Genomic DNA, 832 nt, shown 5'->3' with positions numbered 1-832 from the left:
GATTTTACGGGGACGAAGTGGCAATCCGGTCTCCAGAACAGTATCACCCAGTAGCATGTGAAGTAAGAAGTTTGTTAACCGGCCAGCCTGGTAGTCGCGCGCTCCTGTCGTGTGCTAGCCAAGGCCACTTCCGGTACAGGAGTCGGCTGATACTCTCAGCGCAAAGGCGCTTCTCTTTCTTCGCCCCCCCCGGCCGCAGTATCTCTTGGAGTGGTCCCCGTGAGGAAGACCCCAGGTCTACTCTAGTGGCAGGCCAACGGATAAGACCCGTGGGGGCTTCTTAGACATGCATGGAGTACTGTCTAGTTCCACTTCGGACACGTACAGAGGGTTGCAAATAGGCAGTGTCTCGAACGGGCAACTACGGGAAAAGGCAGGACATATGTGAAGCTGGTCCGCCAGGAATGCTCTGTCAGACTGCTCCTCTGTCGAGGGGTGAACAACTCGGCTGCCCAACAGAGCGAACTTTGGAGACTCACAATAGGCAATATCAGAAACTATAAGCACGCGGAATTAGTAATACTTGTAGCCATCTTGTGGGGACCCGCAATACAAGCGTCCGATAGTTATGCGGCTGTGCGCTTCAAGACCTTGCAACAGACGGCTTGATGTATTTCCTACTTTCCCCGCTCTATCTCGAGTCAGCGACGCGTTGTTCACTTGCTGGCACCGTCTCCTCGAAAGTAAACTGCGCCTGCTACCCTCCGAATGTGAGATGTCGGCCCCTGACCATTAAGAGGTGGGGTCGAACCGCTTCCCGATACTTGCACCAAGGACAGGACAGCATAGAACCGACTGGCACAGGTGTTCTGAAAGGTGTAACCAACGTGAG

Source organism: Cystoisospora suis (assembly GCF_002600585.1).
Source record: "Cystoisospora suis strain Wien I chromosome Unknown contig_4176, whole genome shotgun sequence".
Lineage (NCBI taxonomy): Eukaryota > Apicomplexa > Conoidasida > Eucoccidiorida > Sarcocystidae > Cystoisospora > Cystoisospora suis.
Note: the sequence above shows the minus strand (reverse complement) of the source record.